Source organism: Cryptomeria japonica, chromosome 11 (assembly GCF_030272615.1).
Source record: "Cryptomeria japonica chromosome 11, Sugi_1.0, whole genome shotgun sequence".
In the NCBI taxonomy this organism is placed as follows: domain Eukaryota; kingdom Viridiplantae; phylum Streptophyta; class Pinopsida; order Cupressales; family Cupressaceae; genus Cryptomeria; species Cryptomeria japonica.
In genome coordinates, this window is record NC_081415.1 from 497,349,690 (window position 1) to 497,361,884 (window position 12,195).

The following is a 12,195-nucleotide window of genomic DNA, read 5'->3' on the forward strand; positions in this document are numbered from 1 at the left end:
ATTCAACATTGACAGTGACGTGACCATGTCAGATTTATGCAACACCAAGCAAAAGTAAGGTGAACCATTAGTGACTTTCTTGCAATGATGGCGAAGCTTGTATAGTCGTTCTTCCCTAGATATACCTAAAGAGCAACAAGTGAACCTATTTATTCAAAATTTGGTCCCAGAAATGATTTATGAACTTAAATTGAAAAGTCCCAGTACCATTGAGAAACTCATTAAGAAAGGGATGAACATTGAAACCGCTCTTGTAGCTAAGGGAATCATTAAGCTCAACAAAGACAGTGACAACACAAACAATTCAGGGGACAGAAATAGATTTTGGTACAAAAACAAGAATGTCACTAATGATGGAGTTGTTGATGCAAGAGCAGTGAATGCAAATCAACCCCCGTTCACAATCAAGAAATTGAGTGCTCCTAATATGTCAACTATGGAACAAAATCAAACACCAGCAAGTAATGTTACTCAACAATACACTCAACAATATAATCAACAACAAGGTCAGCAACAAAATCAGCAACGAAAACCTTTCTGATTAAGGGATGGACCTCCTCAACAATTTACGCCATTGGGAGAGCCTATTGAGTCAGTAATGAAACAATTAATACAAGCAAAATTTATCAAGTTACTAGATATCAAGGCAGAACCATTGGTAAAGCCGCATTGGTGGAATGATAATGCATATTGTGAATACCATCGGTCAAAAGGACATAAAACTGCATCATGTTTTCAATTGAAACATATGATTCAAGACTTGTTAGAGAAAGGAGTAATTGAGGTAGATCCGCCCAACACGACCTCTAACACTGATCATACAATTTTCAAAACTCCTTTGCTTGATCATGACAAGGGTAAAGCATCTTCTTCAAACTCTACCCAAACAACAAATTATGCCAATACTGGTTATAACAATGTCATCAATTGTTTTCGAGTGTCAAATGAGTATGTTTCCACCCTAAGAATAAAGGGACAAGATCCTTCTTGCACAGTCACCACTCATCGATCCAAAATAGTCCTGAAAGGAGCTCCTGCAGTTCCTCCCAAATCAACTTCTACAAGTCAATATAATCTCCTAGATCATCTAGGGAATACACCTGCACAAATATCAATTCTTGAATTGTTGAAAATGTCCCCTATGCATCGCGTAGCCCTAGATAAAGCTTTAATTGAGTCCACTATCCCGACAGACATTAATGTTGACTGGTTTCAAGCCCAAATTGGACATCTAGCTGTTTCCCAACACGTTGCATTTTCTGATAACGATATTTCACCTGATAAGCTCCCTCATAATGATCCTTTACATCTTGAAGTCTTTGTCCATAATTGCAAAATCCAACGAGTCTTGATAGATGGCGGAGTGGGTCTTAACATCTGTACCTTGAGAGTGGTCATTGGTCTTGGTTATATAGAAAATGAAATTGATTCTTCCAGGAGAATAACAATCAAAGCATATGATGATGCTGAGTGCCCATCTAAAGGGATAATTACATTGTCTATCAGAGTCAGTCCAGTGACAGAAAACACTTTCCTACAGGTCCTAGACCTCGATCTCCCTTACAATATGATTCTTGGCTATCCGTGAATCCATGCAATGAAAGCAGTTCCATCCACTTATCATCAATGTTTAAAATATCCTTACAATAGAACTGAGATAACAATTCTAGGAGATCCTAATCCATTTCAATTTTGTGCTACTCTATAGGATTCCCCGCAGTAGCAAGTCCCAATCAATAGAGAGGCCCACTCACATAGTTATGTGGATCCTAATGAATTGTTAGATGTTGTCAAAGGAAAATTGAAGATACAGGACCAAGGATACGAAGAGTATTAAATGGCTCAAACATTCCTCATTGGGAATTTACCAATATCTCCAAAATCACATGGAAAACCACATTTGTTGCAAAAGGAACCTAAGATAGTCATTCAATATCAGCCCCCCACTACATTTACAAGATGGGGTGAACTTGACAAAGAAACTTTAGATGATGATGTCATAGATTGGCTTTATAAGGATCCAACTGAGACTCCACTTGTCAGGTTGCTGGTAGAGCGGTACGATTAAGGATTTACTATGCTGTAGAAGAAAGGATATGATGGCTGCAGTGGCTTAGGCCCTGACAAGAAAGGAAGGCTAGAACCTATTATGCCCAAGATATGACCTCCAACTTTAGGGTTAGGTTTTGTACCATTGTGAATTGGACCCTCGTCTACCAAAATGACCATGTGTAGAAAGGGGCGTTACTCTGATGATGAAACAACACCTGAGGATACCCAACCCGAAACTGATTCCAATGAATGGGAGTGGAGTTCTTTTTCTTCTAGCTCCTATGCCCTTGACAATGTTTTCCTTGACCCTGATGATTTGCCCATGGAAGACAAACATGAAATAACTCCCCCTCCTAAAACATGTCCTAATGCTTGGATAGAGTCATTCTGGGATCCAAGCTCCGAATCAGATGCAAGCAGTTCGGACAGTGATACCACGGACGTTTACATCTTTACCATCTCGGCCCTCTCCCTCATTAAAACCAATGATGACATGCCCCTTGTTTATCCACAACTTATCCAACATGACCAACAAGAACCACTCACATTGGATTGTTTTCAAAATGACGAAGCAATTGCAGAATTCCTTAGACTATAGGAAGGCATACCACAAGGTGATCATAAGGCAGGATTTGCTATTGATCTGGATTCCACAGCATATTTTGGGGAGTCAACTCCATCTTCCAGTCATAAAAATGAAAAAAGAAAAGAAAAAGTAAAAAATCAAAAAGATAAGTCTTTGAGTGAAAACCGTAAGGCACTCTCTGATCATAAAAAAAGTAAAAATAAAAGACGTACCTGCGGGTGACAACCTCTCTGAGGCACCCAAAAGTGGAAGATTGGACATACCCCTATCAAGTCAGGATAAATCAACGTTGCTTATGGAAATGACCAAAGAAATAAATTTGGGTACACCTGACAACCCTAAGGTCATTCATTTCGCTGCTTCTCTATCAAAACAGGAAAAGATAGATTTTGTCAATTTCTTTCTTGAGAAAAAGATCAGTTTTGCGTGGTCCTATGCAGATATGCCTGGCCTTGATCCAGAATTAGTTCTTCATCACTTGCCATTAAAAGCAGATGCCAAGCCTGTCAAACAGAAACTTAGAAAGATGCATCCCCAGGTGGCTCTCTTGGTCAAGGTAGAACTAAAAAAATTACTAGACGTGGGCTTTATCAGACCCATTGATTATGCAGATTGGATTTCAAATTTGGTACCAGTTAGCAAAGTAACTGGGGGCATTAGAATCTATACAGATTTTAGGGATCTCAATAAAGCATTCCCTAAAGATGACTTTCCACTGCCAAATATAGACATCATAGTTGACATGACTGCTGGATATGAGATGCTCTCATTGATGGATGGTTTCTCTGGCTATAACCAAATTTGCATTGCTCCTGAAGATCAACATAAGACTACATTCACATGTGCTTGGGGTACTTACTACTAGAATGTGATGCCCTTTGGTCTTAAAAATGTTGGAGCAACATATCAAAGAGCTATGACGACAATTTTCCATGATTTCATGCATACTTTGATGGAGGACTATGTTGATGACTTATTATGCAAATCTGTCATAAGAGATAGTCATCTAGCCATCCTAGGCCCAATCTTTGACCGAATGGAGACTTACAAGCTCAGACTCAATCCAAAGAAGTGTGTCTTTGGTGTCACAACCGGCAAATTATTAGGGTACATTATTTCTCACTGAGGCATTGAAGTCGACCTAGCCAAGGTTAAAGCAATAATGGATATGCCTCCTCCTTCCAATCTCCGTCAATTGAGAAGTCTGCAAGGAAAGCTACAGTCAATCTGCCGGTTTATAGCTCAATTAGCAGACAAATGTCATCCTTTCTAGCATTTATTACATAAAGATGTCGCTTTTAAATGGACTGAGCAATGTCAATCAACATTTCAAGCTCTCAAGGATTATTTGTTGTCGCCACCTATTCTAATGCCTCCTATAGAAGGAAAGCCATTTATATTGTATATTTCTGCAACTGAAATGGCACTAGGAGTTCTCTTGGCCCAACAAGATGAGAAAGGCAAAGAGCGGGCTATTTATTATATCAGTCGGACACTAGTGGGCTATGAGCTGAATTATTCAACTATTGAACAAGCATGTTTAGCAGTAGTCTTTGCAACACAGAAGCTTTGACACTATATGTTAAGTCATCAGACATTGCTAGTTGCAAAAATTGATCGCTTGAAATACTTGCTTAGTAGGGCAACTTTGACAGGTCGCCTAGCAAAGTGGGTTATGATTCTCAGTGAGTTTGATATTGAATACATGGAGCGAAAGGCAATAAAAGGACAAATCATAGTAGATCAACTTGCCGAGACTCCTATTTATGATGATCATCCCATGTTGACCGATTTTCCGGATGAATCAGTCTTTACTTTCACACCTTCTAATGAATGGAAGTTATATTTTGATGGATCCCATACCTAGTTCGGGTCCGAAGCAGGTATATTGTTTGTCACCCCTCAAGGTGATGCTATTCCCAAATCCTACAGAATAACTTTCCATTGTACCAATAACATTGCAGAGTATGAAGCTCTGGTCATAGGACTCCGAGTAGCGGTCCACTGGAACATCACACATTTACAAGTCTATGGAGATTCTCAGTTAGTCATCCGTCAAGTGAATGATGACTAGGAAACAAAAGATGAAAAGCTTATTCCCTACAAGCATATGGTAGATTTCTTCAAGACAAAATTCACGGCTATCCATTTCAGTCAAGTTCCAAGAATTCAAAACAAGTCGGTAGATGCAATGGCTACGATTGCTTCCATGTTAAATATGCCCCACAATATGGAAAAATGTGAATTTTTGGTTGAACAATTGCTTGTCCCTTCTTTTGAAATTCCGACAATAGATGTGATGTGTGTTCTTGTTGGTACTAACTCCCCATGGTACAATAATGTCTATCAATATTTGAAATCCCAAACCTTACCACCTAACCTTTCCGCTAACCAACACCGAGCCTTCATTCGACAGACAGCCAAATATGTCATCATTGCTGACACCCTTTACCGTCGTTCCTTTGACCATACCCTCCTCAGGTGTTTGGATTCTGATGAAGCACAAATGGCTTTACACGAGGTTCATGATGGTATATGTGGGGGCCATTTCAATGGTCTGAGCTTGGCCAAAAAGTTGATTCGTGCTGGGTATTATTGGCCCACTCTAGAAAAGGATGTTCATGGTTTTGTCAAGAAGTGCTACAAATGCCAAATCCATGGAAATTACATTCATGCGCTAGCCCAAGAGCTTCATTCTGTCATAGCTCCATGGCCCTTTCCTCAATGGGGATTGGATCTTATTGGCAAGATTCACCCGACATCTGCAAATGGACACAAGTTTATCATTACAGCCATAGAGTATTTTACAAAATAGATCGAGGCTATCCCCATGACCTATATCACTGGTGTGCAAATTTCAAAATTCCTATTGAATTATATCATATGTAGATATGGGGTTCCCCTTGCCATAGTCACAGATAATGGTCATCCATCCAAGAATAAAGATGTCAAAGAACTCTGTGAAAAGTTTCACAGCCATCACCATTTCTCTAGTCCATACTATCCACAGGGTAATGGTCAAGCCGAAGCATCAAATAAAACCATTATCAAGATCTTGAAAAAGGTTGTCAATGATGTTGGTCGAGATTGGCATGTACAGTTGAATCCAGCACTATGGGCTTATCGTACTTCTATCCACACACCTACTGGCGCATCACCTTATTCCTTGGTGTATGGTGCAGAAGGCATTTTACCCTTGGAAGTGGAGATTCCTTCTTTGTGTGTTTCCTTGCAACATCTGATTGATGATGAGACGCACAAAGTCTCTTGGTTGCATCAGCTTGAGATGTTAGATGAGAAACGTCAGACAACCCTGACACATTTGCAAGCATATCAAAATCATCTCCGTCGCTCTTATAATAAGAAGGTCAAAGGGCGACACTTTGAAGTGGGAGATCTGGTTTTAAAGGCAAACCCCAAGAATGCCCAATCTACTGACATCATCAAAGGCAAGTTTGAACCTAATTGGGTTGGGCCTTTCATAGTTACTGCAGTTTATGGCTCGGGGGCATATCAGCTTGCCACCCCAGAAGGTGAACCTTTGTCAGATCCTATAAATAGCATGCACCTTCACAAGTACTGGGCATAATTTTCTATCAGTAGTTCTTCAAATATGATCCTAAAAAAATACAAAAAAAGTAAAAAAAGAGAAAAAAATAAAAAGAACAAAAGTAAAGAAAAATTCGCCCTCTAGTGAAAACCTGGCAAACAGGCCCTTTGGGCAAGTACCATGGTGAAAACCTGGCAAATAGGCACCATGTGTAAAAATATCATTGCACCGTCATCTATCATGACCTCTAGCTATGCTTTCTCTCTACAGGTTTATCATGCCTATCCTTGTCCTGACCCAATGTTCTGTTCTAGGCCTATGATTGGTCAACATCATTGTCTTGCATACTCCATTTTTTAGTCCTTGTGCATATGTTTCGGTCCTGGTCTCTATATATATCTTTCAGATGTGCATTGGGTGCGTGCCCCTTGTCATGATCAATTACTGGAACTTTCAAATCAAATAATGTCCTAAAAAAAATCCAAAACAATCAAATAATGTCCTGAAAAAATCCAAAACAATCAAATAATGTCCTTAAAAAATCCAAAAAAATCAAATAATGTCCTAAAATAAAAATCATAAAAAATTAAAAAATGTCCTAAAAAAATCATAAAAAATTGAAAAATGTCCTGAAAAAATCATAAAAAATTGAAAAATGTCCTGAAATAAATCCCTAAAAAGTCAAATAAAGTCCTGAAAAAATGAACAAAACAAGAATTTTGCAATAAAATATCCCCTTTGTGCATAGATCGATCGCTGAGCATACCTCCAACGACACACAATCACACATTGTGCTTTAATGAAATCACGCATTAACTGATGACCTGTTTCAATCAAACTAGACATTCAAACTGATCACAATTGTCTTATCAATTGAACATCAACATCAATATCATTTGTCGTTGGCACATTATCATGAGTCTTATACAGGATGTGGTATACTCGAAACCAGACTGTGTCCTGTCTTAAACGGGGTACCGCATTCCCTAAAACTAGACAACATGATCATCCTATCAATGCTTTCAACTTTTGACAATGAAGATCAAGATGTTTGTTTGACTTGTTGAAATTAGCAAGTCTTATCATTTATTGATTTATCTTTGATCATGTTCCTATGTTGCTCAATGATGTCACTGAGTGATTTAGAGGGACCAGGATGGTTAATGGTCCCTTTCTTTTTTGTTGTGATTGCTGTTTGTGGAATGGTTGTTACAAAACTCGGGGTGTCTATGATAAGTACATTCGCTTTGTGAACGCCACACATACCTCGATCCTTGATGTATGCACCCTAGGATACGTCATTCATTCCTTGTGTGCGATGTGTCTATCTTTTGCAAAAAGGGTTGCGTTTCAGCTCTGGCCTTCAATGCCATGATGCTCTACATCTGGTTTGCTACATTAAATAAAGGTTCTCACCTACAAAGTGCATTGGTGAAAGCAAGTTTTTCTTCATCTCTAACTGTCCTATATCTCATTTCTTCTTACTAACATTTCTTCCTTTAGTTTGGGTAGTCAGTTCAGTCTAGTTCTCTGATCTCCACAAAAAAACACATATGATGCATCCTGCATTCATTGATTAGTACATTTGCATTATATCAAGCATCACATAGAGCATTTTATCCATTTCATATTATAAATGCTTCAAAAACACATAAAAAATATATCCATACATGTTCCACAATGGTACATCAATAGTGCATATGCCATCCATACATGGAAAATAACTATAAGTCATAACACATTGCATCCCATCATATCGATGCATATCATATCATATATCAAAATAATATCGGAGTACAAAATTGGACTGTCTGTCCTAAGTATGGCCTGCAAGCTGACTACATAATGTCAACTGTCTGTCATAAGGAGCACGTGCCTCTGTCACTGGGTGCTCCCTCTGTCCTCTACATCCCTACCATGTCTCAAGGATGATGTCCCTCCTACCCCAGGTCTTGGCTGTGGTGGTCTCATAGGTCCACTCACCCCCATGCTGCTCACTGACCTCTGAGAACGTGGCCTGCTCTCTGTCCTTGATCGTGCTCGATATGACGCTGCTCTCTACTCTGGTGGAACTGCACTCTCATATAGTGTCCTCCAATGGCGTATCTCCTCTCTGGTCTCTACCAACATCTGTGCCATCTCACATGCACTGGCATCCCTAATCAACCCAATATACTCGATGACTCTCTGCTCTTCTTGCTGTGCCTGGGCTATCGCTGTATCTCAAGCCGCTATAAGTCTAGCTATCTCCACTCTGAACTGATCCTGCTCTATCCTCAAGATAGCATTCTGTCTCTCTAATGTCACAATGTGATCATGCTGACTCGCTATGGTGGCCCTGCATATCCCCAGCTCCTCTATGCTAGTTGTCTCCAGCTCTATGGGTATATCTTGCAATGACTCCTCATCGGCTGAATTTGGCTCATAATCTTCATCCTCATCATCTTTGTCCTCATCATCCCCCTCATCCTCATCACCGCCCTCATCTCCCTCATCATCACCTCTATCCTCATCATCTCCAGCAAGTTGGAAGTCCTCTTGTCTCCTCGGTACCGAAATATCAGGATCTGTCAATGGCACAGGCCGTCATCGTGCAAACCATCGCTCCTACTCCTCTATCATCCCAGCATCCACCACATATGATCTCCAGTCCCACTGTCTCTACTGTAGCTGTGTGAAGTCGACATATGCTATGTGTGGCTGAATCATCCTCCCCCACTGACTCGTCTCTCTGTGAGATCAGGCAAAGTGTGCAGTCCCCCTCGGTACATCCTACCTCTCTCCAAACTATCATCTGACTCTCTCTGGTAGGTACATCTCAATCACTCTCTGGTGATTCACTGGTCACCCAATCAGGTATCTCTCTTGTCTGCAATACAGTAGCTCATCACTATCATCTGACCATCCAGGGCAATCAAGATATGGCCTCCATGTGAACTCCCTCAATCTATCTAGCTCATGTTGCCAATACAATATGTATCCGAAAGGACCCTGTCTCAGTGCTCCCCCATAGCAGTACACATATGGTCAGTGTGGTAATACCTATCTCTCTACAATCGGTCAACATATGGCTATGTGCTCAAATGCCCATACCTGTAATAGTGTGACTCCACAGCTCAATGTCTGCACCCCCTAATATGCTATCTGATGCAACTAAAAATATAGCATAGCAAGCACACATGGTCCCCATGCGTACATAGTCCCCTTTGTTGCCATCTGCTCTAGCACTCTTCCCCATCCAATAGGGAATCCATGTCCTCGTCTGTCTCCTACTAATAGGCATGCTATAACCACGGCTATCACCACATATCACTGATCGTACTCTGCTGCCATGGTATCCCAGCCAATCTCCCTCTCTATGATATCCAAATCATCTGTGTCGTACTCAAATAATCTACACAAAGCATCTCTCCCTATCACCGAGTCATACTCTATCATCTCCCCATGAATTGGAATGCGGAGGATATGCCATACATCCTCTAGTGTCACCATCGCCTCTCCAGTTGCTAGATGGAAAGAGGAAGTCTCCGAATGCCATCACTCTACCAATGCAGTAAGCAGTCCTATGTTTGCCCTAATCTTGGGCGTGAATGCGATATAGTATAATCCAAGTCTTGCTAATATATCTCTGTCTGTGCTCCTGAGTCTATGTCATAACATGAAGCAGTCAGGTCGGTTCTCCCGCATAATCAGTGGATACTATCAACTTTACATCACAATTGGGGCACACTTTGTCAGTTTTAGGGTTTGCTCCTATGGGTTACATTTCCTTGTTTCATCCACAAATCAGGGTGTTTCTAATCTATTTTGACCTATCCTACCCTTATCCCCCTTTTTGGGATCATTCGCATGTTGTTTTTTATCAAATTGGGGTTCTCAGTGCACAACTGCGCCTGTGTGCTATGTCCTATGCCTGTGTAGCATCAACTTGTGCCTGTGTACCCTACACAAGTGCAAGACATCCCACACAAGCATAGGATGCGCCCACACAGGCACAAAAGTCATTTCTTTCATTCCCTATGGGCCCCACAATGTCCCACAAGCAAGCCAAATTCATGAAATTGACAATATGGGTTTTTGAGATACATACCGCTGCTCCCGCATCGTCCGGTCGTCTGTAGGTGCATAAATGTTCCCCAAGGTGATCTTCCATTGGAATATTCACCATCTCTCTGTAAGTGTCCTTTTCTAGAGCAACAAATCCTCCACTTTGGCTAGTGCAAATGAGCACTTTTCACTCTCTTTGTCTCATTTATAGATCTTTGTCAGTGCATAGATGGACATGCACTCTCTCCATCTTATGCTGGTCATGGTCTTTTGCACCTTCAATTGCTTGTCAGTTATGTATCCGATCCCCGATTTTCAATCTGTTTGCTCCTATCATTTTCTATCATTTTTATCGATCAATTGGCCTCTTTTCTGGATGTTTTCGGCCAATTCCTCGAGGGGGCATGCATATGTCATTATCAGTGTCTGGGGAATTTTTATTATTTTTCTTTGAAACAACGCTTAGAATCACATTGTCTCAAAGAGGGGCAAAACGTAGATGTCTAAAAATGGTCAACGCTTGCGGAGTCATACTTTAACATTTGCGCATTGCCTTATTTTAGGGTTTTTGCGTCGCATTAACATTTCTCCTATGTTGCGCACTTGGTCTTTATCATTTGCGAGCATTGAGTCCTTCTTCTGCACTCTTCATTTGTCTCACTTTCAAATTTGGTCTTGTCGATAACAATCTTCAGTCATGATTTTGGTCAATCTTATCCTGTCGCATCAATGTGTGTGTTCATTTGTCATCATTTTGGACATCGTCAATCCTAATTAGGGTTTTGTCCTCTTTTCAATCTTATCATCTGGCGATCGATTTTTCATCGATTGTTGTCATTTTCAATCTTGTCATCTAGCGATCGATCGTTGTCATTTTCAATCTTGTCATTTTGTGATCGATTTGTCATCGATCATTGTCATTTTGCGATCAATTTGTCATCGATCGTCATCCTTCTCAATCATGTCAATTTGGATCAATTAGTCATTGTTCCTCATCAATTGGTGCATTTATCAATCAAATCATTTATAAGCATTGGTCTTTTATCAAGTCAGAATCATGATCAAATCGATCCTACGTCAAGACCTAATTGTCGTCCTTGCATTTCTCATTCATCTTCTAGGATTTTATGATTTATTCATTTAATCTTGTTTGTCATTTTCCCTCTAGGTTAAATAATTTATTTATTTATCCTAAGTCTTCTTGTCACAACTAAACATTTGTTTAATTGGCTAACTAATTCCTCCTCTCTTTGTGAATTAATTAATGAATGAAAAATTGTTAATTAATTTACCTAATTTTCCAATTTACTAATTTCTCCTAATTCCTAATTTTCTAATTTCCATCAATTTTCTAATTTCCTAATTTCCAATTCATCTAATTTTCTATTTTCTCTAATATTTCTCCTAATTTCATGGGAATGACATAGCAAATTTGTCATAATTTGTCATAATTTGTCAATCAATCAATTTTGCATAGCAACCTTGTCAATTTTTCATAATTTGTCAATCAATCAATCTCACATAGAAAGTGTCAATTTGTCATAATTTGTCATATTTGTCATTCTTGATTTGAAATTTCCTTTCAAATCTCTTCGTGCTAATCTTGTCATCTCTCCAATTTGTCTATAAATTGGATGAATTTCTTCAACCAAAGGATCCCCGAATCAATCACGCTTCTAGTATTCTTGCACTACCATCTTGTCAATCTTGCTTTCACATTATTCTTATGCACTTGAAGGTGAGATCCACAAAACAAAGCAATTTGAAGGAGAAAGAAGGACAATGGAGAATCATGGAGGAGACATTCGCATTTGTGATGGTTTGCGTTTGAATTGAATGTTTCATTTCGATATCTCTATTGAATGTTTGTAGGTTTTGTTATCATTGCAATCTGGTTTTTTGATTGAGCTAGTTTAAATGTTTTTATTTTCTTTGATTATTTCCAATTTCCTATCTACAA